The sequence below is a fragment of the Lycium ferocissimum genome, unplaced genomic scaffold (assembly GCF_029784015.1).
Source record: "Lycium ferocissimum isolate CSIRO_LF1 unplaced genomic scaffold, AGI_CSIRO_Lferr_CH_V1 ctg20047, whole genome shotgun sequence".
Classification (NCBI taxonomy): Eukaryota; Viridiplantae; Streptophyta; class Magnoliopsida; order Solanales; family Solanaceae; genus Lycium; species Lycium ferocissimum.
Window position 1 is genome coordinate 1584 of NW_026718800.1, and position 10947 is coordinate 12530.

General features: G+C 35.9%; 1 pseudogene; it reads right to left on the bottom strand.

Annotated features, from left to right (window-relative positions):
• Positions 1-3778: 3778 nt before the first annotated feature.
• On the bottom strand, positions 3779-9345 carry LOC132043017 (uncharacterized; annotated as a pseudogene).
• Positions 9346-10947: the final 1602 nt, after the last annotated feature.

The following is a 10947-nucleotide window of genomic DNA, read 5'->3' on the forward strand; positions in this document are numbered from 1 at the left end:
ATTCACTAAAATAAAGGTGATGTAAATAAACATAAACAAATAAGGTACATGACTATTATGTGACACTGCATGACGAAGCAGCTAGTTAGATCAAGCGGTCACACTGGCTCCTTCAGTAAATGATGTTGTGGGTTCGATTCCTCGCATATGCACTCTCTGTTTGTCTTTTTTATTTAAAACAACATTTTGCAGTTCTAATTAACGCCCCAATATTACATTTTTCTGTAAGTGTAAAAATACCAACAAAGCAAAAGTAAAGAAGAAAACAATTTCAACATGACATTGTTAACCTCTAAAACCTCATCGTTAGAAACTTAGAGATAAATACACTTTCAACTTTCAAAAATTATTTAAATTTCCTAAAATTACTCCAAGAAAGCTTTGAACACTTGCCCTTATTTTCTTTAATTATTTTAACTGATAGACTCCAAAACCAACTCAAATATTTTAAATGCTTTTCCCCCTAAGCTTCTCCCGAGCTATGATATCCAAGTTAATGCGTTTAGTGATATTCTGAACCCATAAACTTCAAATATGAGATTCACCTCAAGTTTCACTTCTTCAAATTGCGACACCGCTTGCCTAAAATCCTGTGTACGCCCTTTGGTTAGACAGTCCTTGTTTTTCATATTAAGCTATGTTGGCTACGGTTGTGCTTGATTTATATTAGCGTTTCCGCATTTGATTTATATCATTCGTACCTTCAAAGATATCGGCATGTGTTAGTTTATTTCGCATTTAGTATGTTATGATATCACATGTTGATTCAGTCAGCCAGTTGGCTCGCTCGGTCACATGTAGTTAGGCACCTGGTACCATGTTACGTCCAGGCCCAGGTTCGGGGTGTGACATAAACCATGCAATTTATACATATTCCCTCCTCCTCCTGGACTTGTCCAATTTTCCAGAAGAACACTTCAACTTTACTAGTCTTATGACCCACGGCCTTTGTTCGAAGTGTAATATAGCCTTTTCGAAAGGTACATAGCAGTTTAAAAATAATTTAAGTTAATTACAAATTTTGTGATTAATATACATAGACCTTTACTGTAGTTTTATATATATAAGAATTCTATCTTAAATGTACAAGGGTTAGATATTTGAATTCACAAAGATCACAAATACAATTTTGATACTCATACATCGAAAGCCCCACCCATCATTCTTTCGAAAAGAGAGTAAACATAATAAAATTTTCGATAGAGAGATAGGCATAAGGTCCTTTTACTAAAGAAAGAATTCACATCGAAACTTTGACAGAGAATTTAATGTTGTACTCTAGATTGTGTAAGAATATATGTATATATCCATGGCAAAAGGGTCTGCCTACAAGGCTGCTATTTTGGGTTAATTTACAATTGATCCCCATAAAGTAGGTGATGTTCTATGAACTTCACATAGATTAGGATCACTACTGAAATTTATTGTTTTTGGATCATACCGTTGGATCTCATGCATGCATGGAATGTTGGTTCACAATATATTCATAACCAGAGGCAAATTCAGAATTTAAAGTCTATGATTTTTTTACATCAAGTTTATATACAATAAAAGTTGAGTTCGCGGTAAAAAAAATTATAAATATTTAGTGGGTTTCTTAACACCTATATTGATATACAGGGTTTGGACCAAAAATAGTGAGTTCACGTGAACCTATAGATTACACCATAGATCTGCCCAGCTCATAACATACTGTCAAACTTGTGTTTTGGTATTAAAATATGTGAAATCATTCGAGATTATCGTTAACTAGACGAAAAGATGCTAATCCTCATTTAAACAAATTATAGAAGTGAATGACCTCAGCTACTAGACCTATCTTAGAACGCTAGATTTGATAAACTGGATAAGTTAAAATATTTGCGGTGGCTGGGTTTGGTTAGTTACCTTATTCATAATTGATATATTGTCATCTAATGATTAGTAGCTAGGACGTACTTAATTTAGTCATTAGTAGGGATAAAATTCGAAATGCTACTTTGGATTTCGTTTAAGGCTACGTACTATTCCTTCTAACCGAAAGCAAAGATGCTGACTATTACATAATTATTCTTCAATCCTTGTGTATATATCTTATGCTAAACTAATTTGGAATATTCTAACTTCCTTTCTGACTAATCTTTCTACTCCTCGTATGTATATTATTATTGTGTAAAGAAGGTTATTATGAATAATCCTTTGCTAAACCTTTTACGATAGTTCGTACACTTGTTCAGTTCCTGAAAAGACCAAGAATGACATAGGTGGTACGTTAGCCACAAAAAAGATCGTAGCATAAGATTATACAGGATTTTTTTTTTTTTCTTTTAACTAAACGTTGCCTAATTAAGTTATGCAGGGATTACTTTTTCTAATCCCTCTAACCAAACATGGTACTATTATGCAGGATTTTTTTTCCAATCGAATGACCTCTTAGCGGGGGCGTATCTATGTGGAAGAGCTGGCTTCTATGCTCGTCTCACTATATTGTATTTATATATATCAATGTTATATTTATTCAATACTACTTGAAAAAGATATTTAAGCGAAAAGGGTCGAAAATATCCCTCTACTTTGTTTTTAGGGCTAAAAATATCCTTCGTTACAATTTTGGGTCATTTATGCCCCTGCCGTTATGAAAGTTAACAAATATACCCTTCATTTAATGGAAATTCCCCAATTGATTCAAATAACTCGATTTCCCAAAAAATAATCCACTCCCATATTTTACCTGCCCCGACTGACCTCCTAAAATAATCTGGCAAACTCCAACACCGAACAACTACTTCTCCCATTCCCTTTCCTACCACCGACGACTGCCACCTCATCTCCACTACCCTTCATGTTCTGTCTCTATTTTTATGTGCTCCCTTTATTCTTGAGATTATTTGAAAGGGAGCACAAAAAATGAAAGGTAGTGGAGGTGTGCGATAGGGCCGTCGGCGGTAGGAAAGGGAACGGGAGAAGTGATTGGTCGGTGTTCGCCGGATTATTTTAGGAGGCGGGTCGGGAGGGTAAAATATGAGAGGGTTATTTTTTGTGAAATCGGATTATTTCAATCAATTTAAAATTTCCGTTAAATGTTAAGGACATATTTGTTAACTTTCGTAACGGCAGGAGAATAAATGACCCAAAATTGTAACGAAGGATATTTTTAGCCCTTAAAACAAAGTAGACGAATATTTTTGACCCTTTTCCCGATATTTAATTATAAATGAGGCTTAGCATATATGTGACTGTTTAAAATTGCGCGATTTTTTCAATTGAACACCTGACCTAAGCTTTGTTCTTACTATTGAACACCTGACCTAAGCTTTGTTCTTACTGAGAGCAGCATATAGCATCGATGTATTACATGTACTATTGTTGTGACTGAAAAAGTTTTAACCGTTGCATCTTTGGTAGGAATATGTGATCAGTAAAATTACTAGTGTCTCTCCTTTTGAAACCTGATCTTCCAATAAGCATTGACAGTGATTACTGATCAGGCAATACTCCAAATGATTTAGCGGAAAAATCTACCTTAGAGCTGCAGTCAGACTTCTCTCCAGTCACGTAGACACAATAAAATTAATAGTGAAAGCACAGCATTGCCCCAAACTCAGTTTAGAGCTGGAACAAGACAGAAGCAATTGTTGTAGAAAAGTAATTAACATATTTTACCTTGGAGAAAGATATCGAAGAAGGTACAGAAATCTTACAAATGAGAAATCTATTTCTTTTAATCGCGACACTCTCTTCACAACAAACGGTAGATGGCCCCTATTTGCCAACTTCCTTGATTTCTCACACTATGCCACTACTTAACCCTGCTTGATATTGATATATTAGAATTGGTCTACTAAGCAAATGGATAAATAATGACAAGAGACGGTAGTTTCTTACCTTTCAGTTTTCTTTTTAAAAAAATGTTTTCATATCATGATGTATTACTATTTTCTTTCTTAACCCACTGAGTGACTTGTTTTCTGGAACTGTGACTGACTTGTTTTCTTGAACTGTGCCCCTGGTGTTTCTTTGTGCCGGAGTTCCTTGCTCTGCTGGCACCAGGTTTATTTGAGGAACCACTAGAATTTGTTCTGCAGTTGGTTGCCAGATCTTTGTCTTGTTGCTCTTTGGCCTCTTCAGTGGACGCCGTTGAGGGTAATGCAGCAGGTTGTGGAAGATAAATACCTGGCCGCAACACTTCATGCTTTTTTATTTCAATTAAGCCACCCTTCTCTTGCTGGAGTTTCAGTATTGCATCAAATTTCTCTCTCCTTAATTTCTCCGACTCCGAGAAAAGAAGCTTATCCTCCTTGTTGACTTCAGATCCGCTGGAGGTCTGGATTCAAACAGTAAACAGTTATCAACAGATCTCCCAGACCATTCCAATATAACTAACAAAATGTTGTAACTATATATAAAAAAAAAAAAAAAAAAAAAAAAAAAAAAAAAAACACTTCATCTAATAACCAGGGGCACCAACCAACTGAACTTTGTTTCAGATTTAAGATATCAGGTCTCCAAGTTTATTGGTCCCATATTTAATAAGCAAACCAAACGTGCATAAACAGTCATTAGGAAAGAGTATACAAGACCCATAATTCACACATCAAACTGAGGCTGTGTGTATCTGCCTCTCTTAACTTATCATCCTCATCACAGTGGATAATAAGTGTGGTTACGCATATGGAGAGAGCGGAATGAAAGGAGTTACATGTAGTCGACATATTCACTGATCAAAATAAATTCTCGTTTGACTAAATAGTTATGGATGACTTGACAATTCCAATTCGAATCGACCAATCGAATCTGCGTTGCTTCTCTTATCCGATCGGAAAATGGTCTTCTATCTATGGTGTAAGGGTCGGCAATAGTGGCAGAGCCAGAAATTTAAGGGGATCCAAAAAAAATTCTTATGCCAATAAGGGGATTCAACAGCTTATATATATACAAAAAATATCATTTTGTCCTATCTAGATATTATAAATATCCAACTAAGTTCAATTGACCCCCTTGCACCCTCTAGCTCTGCCCCTGGTCGGCAACAGGGTAGATACTTACCCAACCGGGTGTTTACACCAAACCATTACAATTTAACATAGTTAAGTGATTTAATGAAGTGAATATATACAGTAATCAGCTCCCAAGACTTTTTATTTCTATTCTTTTTTTTCTTTTCTTTTTTTGGCTTATTTATATAGGTTACGACGCCAAAATGCACTATAACCACTAATGTAGTAGGCAACCAAGCTCTCTCTCAAATTTCTCATGTTTCCTCCTTGAACTTTTGTCTATCGGCCATCCTGCTCTATCAGAACTTTTGACTACAGAACACAAAATCATTCAGCACAAAAATTCAAACAGGGTCTTTCTTTTATAGAAAGGCAAAGTGTTGTGTTGTATATATATAATGGATTCAAGAAAAACTGTGAGGTGCGAGGTTAAATACACTGATTTAGGAAGATATTTGCATAACTTACAACAGCATTCTGAGTCTTCAATAAAGTCAAGCACGTGCTCAATGTCCTTCGCAAGAAAAGATCATACAAACCCATTTCCTCCTACCTTCTTCTGTACATCACCAAGCAAGATAACCAGTGAGCTACGAAACTAGAAATGTTGCAAATCAAGTTCACAAAAAGACAGAGATAAAAATAAAAGTTCTTCTCGGTTTGTCCCCCAAACCCCCCCCCCCCCCCCCACTCCCAAAACTGTAAACACCATCCATCTGGAAAATGTTTTTAAAAAGGATAAAGATAAATAAAAATCTTTATCCTCGGCTACTTATGGGCTTTTATGACGAAACACTAAGACATCGAAGTAGTCATTGACAAGCTAAGCTTGCGAGCAAAAAAGAAAAATTTGGTATAACCAATGCTAGTGGTATAGGAGCAAAGGATGGAAAAGAAATGGATGGACGTAAGTTGAATAATTGAATCATTGGTAAATTATAAGATGGGGAAACAGGCAAAGGAAACAAGAAAGCAAGGCTCAAATTAAAAACTCAACCTCTCAGCAGAATGAAGAAACAGGGGATCCCTAGCCCCTAGGTTAGTGGATGTAGAGCCTCTTAGACCAAATGATGCAAATAATTATTCAAATGAAATAAGTGAAAGTTCCATTACATCTTTCAACTAGACCAGCTATGCAGACAGAGTAATTGAGTACATGAATTATCTCTACAAAATTTCATTAGTCAAGTGAATTAGGCCAAAAAAGATTAAGTCTCTTGGCAAAGTTGGCACGACACATGGTTGGACTCAAGTAATTGGTTAACCCCATAGAATTTATTATGCATCCTTCAATGCCTTTTTTTTTTTTTTTTTTTTTTGTTTGGGGGTGGGGGTGTGGTGGGGGGGAAGTGGGGGGTGAAGGAATAAAAGGGTCTAACACTCTAAACATAATGAAAAATCATCCTAAAAGACCTATCTTGCTTCCCAATAAAATCCAGGTAATTTTTTCTATATCTAGTTGCTCCTCTATATCTAGTTGGAGCAGGAGAAGAAAATGAAAGGAGGAGTATGCTGTAAAACAATTCAAATCCTAAGGCATCAATTTCATTGCAACGTACCATCCAGATCCCTGATATTTCCGGAAGATGAAGCAGAACCAGACGCTGGTAGGGCATCAGATTCTTTTAGTCGTTTCGAAGCCAATTCCACCATCTGATGATGCACTCACTCGGCAGTAAGAAAATAAAATGAGTTTGAAGTTGCAACCACATTATCTTTCAGCCAGTAGGCAAATCTAATCATAATAAGAGGGTACTACGGCCAAAATTTACCAATGAAAGCAATGATAACAAGACATCAGTTTCATAAATGGCGCAGAGCTCTCTGCATCTTCATCAACTAATGGATACAAGCACAAAGGACACTCTCCATCAGGGTGATCCATACCCAGAAAGCCGCTCCACTGCTTCCTAGCAATACATTCAAAGCTAATTTTCTGGAAATTAAGCCTTCCCTGAAAATTCCCACAATAATTATTTTGACTACTTAGCAACACATTGTCTTAGTTGTTATAGCTCATAAATGTGAGTCCCTGATGTAAATTCATACTCCTAAAACAAAAAAGAGTTCATTTATTAGCATAAAAACTAAAAACAAATCCAGGATCAAGCATATAATGACAGACACTTCCTTGGCATCTGGAACCTAGCAAACTAGAATATCCTTTTTTTTTTTTCTTTTTTTTTTTTGGGTAAAGTAAACAAATTTCATTAGAAAGGCATCAAGTAGAGCAAGGTTACAGAGAGAAACCTAAGCTTCAAACCCAAGTTACTCGGACTCTTCAAAAGTGTTGCCGCACCCGTGTCGGACCCTCCTAAAAGACACTACTTTTGATGGATCCGACACACACCCGACGATATTTTAGGAGAGTCCGAGTAACATAGCTTCAAACATATAGCTACATGAAGCTAGATTGGTGAGCAAAAACCTGTGCAAACAATCTATACCTATGCTACCTTAGAAACTCTGCTAAATAAGAGTCAAGAGCCAAATAAAATCCAAAAAGTTATCAAAACTGTTTATATGGAAATGCCAACTAAACAAACTAATCACAGATTCCTTTCAAAGAATGGAGGAGTTGTTTTTCCCATCAAAGCATCTATTGTTTCTTTCTTTCCAAATACACCGGAAGATGGCTGCTGGGATCATTCTCCAGATCCTTTTGATGGATTTGTCAACTCTCCATAATATCCAGCTTTCAAAAGCATCTTTGATAGAAGAAGGCATAACCGAACTAAGACCAAATAATGAGAAAAAAGAAGTGCCAGATAGCAGCAGTCACTGGGCAGTGCAAAAATAGGTGATTCACAGTCTCATTGGTCTGATAGCATAGATGGCATCTGTTGACAAGAATGATGCCCTCTTTCTGAGGTCTTTGGGCCTGGCAAGTAGGCCCCTTTGGTGCTTTGTCCAAAGGAATGAATCAGACTTTGTGCAAGTGTTGCTGGACTCCTCCAAACATGCCTCTGGCAGCATATCCTTACTGAACTGAACCTTATCTATAGTCTATTCTAAATCAACTTGGCTCCATTTTCTACTCAAGCTCTGAATCTGATGTAAAGTATATCAGTGTGTTCTTCGAGTTCACTTGACCGCCTCTCAAGATTATTAGCAAAAACAAAAGGGACGTCTCCTTATCTTTCTTCACATCTTTTAAGACCAAAACGAAGATTAAAGAAACCTGTCTAAACAGACTGAGAAAGCCTAGTAAACCAAGTAAATTTTACAAGGGACTACACATGAATAGCCTGCTTATTCACTACTCCCAACTAAATAAAGTGCTTCCAACCTTAAGCACAGAAACTCAGCGTGATAGTGTTTTGAAGTGTTCCTACTTCCTGCTCATTTTTCTTTGGGTTGTCAAAGTGGGTGGCCCCAGATAACATAACAAAACTCTCTAGGAGAATTCCAACATGTTAGCCCTTAAACTTTTGGAAGAAAGAGCAAAATGCATAGATCTCTTCGCAGAATAGATGCTCATCCATGACACAATCAATCAATAAGAGTTTTACTCATACTTCGACAAGTAATAGTCCAATTCCAGCCCATTAAAATGTCTAATTAGTTCCAAAATTTCATCCAGTAAAAAAAAAAAAAAAACCAACATTTCACTACTGGACTTCCTTTCAGAAAGAACCTGAGCACCCTGCCGCTAAACCAGGTTAAGATACCCGTAAAGCTCTAGTTTCTAATATAAAGCCATATTATATATAAAAAGGAAACTAAAGGCATAATCAAAGTCAAGAGAAAAGATCATTACCCTAGCAAAAATATTACAAAATGCCACAGAACAAGTAGGAACCACAATTCTCTTCTTTAGGTAATTAATTTTTTAAAACGAGAAAACCCGGGTCAACTGTAGTGGGCTCACATGTTTGAAAATGAAGCAAATACTTCTTTGATTTTATAACAACCAGACTCCTGTCTGTGTAAAATTTGAACTTGGTGACGTGCACACAACCCACACCTCACAGTTGTACTTTTCTTAACAGACGAAACCCAGGGAGCTTCTATTCTTTAAGTAATTCATAAACATGTTCCTCTTGAGCTATAGAAATCTTCATTTTCTGTCCAAACTACATGAGGAAAAGCATGTACACTTAACATTTTCAGGACAAAAAGATCCAAAGTATGTAGTTATTCATCGTATTGTGAGTCTTGAGATTCTGTATCTAGGTTTTAATACAAAGAGGGTAATCCAATAAAGAATGTCATCAATCACAGGACTGGATCTCAACAGCACAATGGTTACCTCACAAAGTGCTACAAGCATTAGACACGAGGAGAGTTCGCAAGCCCTTTCTGAAATACAACTTATCAATTGTTTTTGTCTTTGCTCATCAAGGCCCTTGGAATCAACAATTCTAATGGGAGGCCGTCAGGAAAACTGCCAAAATAATTATATCAGTGCAGCAAAGAAATGTGAAACCTGTCTAATCATACGAGTAAGCCTAACGCATGAAATAGTTAAATAAGACACAATAGGGGGACTTAGGGGTGGGTGGATTTACAAAGCTATCGGGTAAAAAAACATGAAATTTGAAAACATACACACAATGAATCAGTTAACAAAGCCCAAATGGTAATCAATCCCCCAAAAAAAAAAAAAAAAGTAATCACATTGAAAGAGTCCCTTTTCGACCACCCCTGAACCCCTATGATTGCTTCCAAAAACCAAAAGACAGGGGAACAGTAAAAAGAAATTATTCTCTCTAGCAACATACAACACAAAAACAGTGGAAAATGTAGCCAGAAAATCAAAGAAAAAAAAAGAAACTGCCAGGTATAATGCCAATTCATAAGATTCTTCTGAAGATATCAACTCATATTGAAGCCTTAAAAACCGAACTACCCCAAACTATACCTAGTACCACATCTTCTCTAGTTCCCCATGATAGATGATATTCAAATTACATTGCATTCCTACTTTGTCATATAGTTTCTTATGAATGTGGAAAGATGACAAATTTGGAAAATTAATCCCAAAATTCGGGGAAAAATTGGAGAAAAAAAAAACCCCAGAGGTCCAATGGTTAAAAAAAAAGTTCAAATGGCTGCATGAAAGGGGAAAAACATAAATTAACCTTTTTGAAACCAATTATAATAGGTGGGCCCCAAAAAAACATCCCAAAAGACACAGATAACTGGCGAGGAAAAAAAAGGGAAGAAAAATATTAAATTAAGAAATAACTAATGAGACAACCAGTGCTATTAAAATTTATCGATTCGTTGCTCAAAAAAAAAAAAACTGATGGTAAGCGAGATCTTCCCCCTTTTAGGTGAAAAAAAACATTTTTTAAAAAAATGCCGCAGGGGGTTGGATTAATATCAACACTATTGTGTATGGATATTAAAAAACAGTTATTGTAATTGCAAGTAGATTACAATAGTAATAAAATTTTTTTTGTAAATTGTCCGTTCACTTCAAAGGCGTGCACTTCATTAAACGCTATTCCGTCAAACCCCCTGGACTTTGTGGGTCTTAAAACCAGGGGAAAACCCTTAATATAAAAAAAAAAAATACGCAATATTTAAAAAAACAATCTGAATTAAAAGGGTTAGTTTATTTACCATCATTATACTATGATTGTAAGCAGTACTTCAGGCTCTAAAAATTTTTACTCAAATATGGGTTTTCAAGGCTTGCTAGCTTAAGTGGAAGATAACCCTTTTAGGGTTTATTTCAAATTTTTCCCCATACTTTAGGTCGTTACGTTGAAGATATCCTTTAAGGGAAAAAAATTTGAAAAGCGAAAAAATCCTATGTGTATTTTTGGTCCCCTTTTACTTTTCCCCATCTTGATGATAAATGCACATTTCACTTTTTTGGGTTTTTCTCATCTGATAATGAATGAACTTTTCCCTTTTTCCCCTTTTTCCCTTTTTTATATTTGGAGGGAAATTTTTCTTCTTTTTCGTTGTATTTTCCCTTTTTCCCTCATAGACCTTTTTCCCCTTTTTTAAAACTCCC